The 877-nt window shown below is 41.7% G+C and overlaps 1 non-coding gene across 1 annotated transcript; it reads left to right on the top strand.

Moving 5' to 3' along the window:
* Positions 1-351: 351 nt before the first annotated feature.
* LOC123778793 (U6 spliceosomal RNA) lies at positions 352-461 on the top strand. The gene has a single exon (XR_006776012.2). It is a non-coding gene; the product is annotated as a U6 spliceosomal RNA (small nuclear RNA).
* Positions 462-877: the final 416 nt, after the last annotated feature.

Genomic DNA, 877 nt, shown 5'->3' with positions numbered 1-877 from the left:
CCAATAATACTGCAGTGAATAATCTTGTGCTCATGATACTTTGCACAATTATTACCTTAGGACGGACTCCCTGAAGTGGCATTGCTGGACCCATGGGTATGTGCATTTGCCATTTTGATTGCTATTGCCAAGTGTCCTCCACTAACTTCTTTTGTTACCAAGACTGTATAAGACTGCCTGTTTCTCTTCAGCCTCACCAATGTGTTATCAAACTTTTTGACTTTTGCTATATTTATTTATTTACTGGTTTCTCTCTCGGTTTCATCCCCCACTAGGATGAGAGCCCATTAGAGTTCCTCAGAACCTAACGTGATATCTGGCCCATAATAGATTCTCAATAGATATTTGATCGTGCTTATTTAGCAGCATTTACTATACACTAAATCAGAATGACACAGAGAAGATTGGCGTGGGCCTTGTGCAAGGATGACACCCAAATTTGTGAGTCATTCCATGCTTTTAGAGAATATATCTTTTTTTTTAAGATTTATTTATTTATTTTAGAGAGAGAGAGCACGAGCGGGAGGGGCAGAAGGAGAGGGAGAGAGAGAATCTCAAGCAGACTCCGCACTGAACAGGGAGCCCAACACGGGGTTTGATCTCACAACCCTGAGATCATGACCTGAGCTGAAACCAAGAGTCAGATGCTTAACCGACTGAGCCACCCAGGCATCCCGAGAATATATCTTAAATGTTCTCACCACCCCCCCCCACACACAAAGGTAATTACATCAGGTGATGGAGGTGTTAACTAATCTTATCAGGGTAATCATTTCCCAATATATACGTGTATCAAATCATCCCGTTGTACACCTTAAGCTTACACAGTGTTGTAGATCAAGAATATCTTAGTAAGCTGGAAAAGAGGGAATCCCTC

The sequence above is a fragment of the Ursus americanus genome, chromosome 20 (assembly GCF_024610735.1).
Source record: "Ursus americanus isolate L20-20 chromosome 20, mUrsAme1.1.p, whole genome shotgun sequence".
Lineage (NCBI taxonomy): Eukaryota > Metazoa > Chordata > Mammalia > Carnivora > Ursidae > Ursus > Ursus americanus.
Note: the sequence above shows the minus strand (reverse complement) of the source record. Positions and strands in the feature narration are given on the sequence as shown.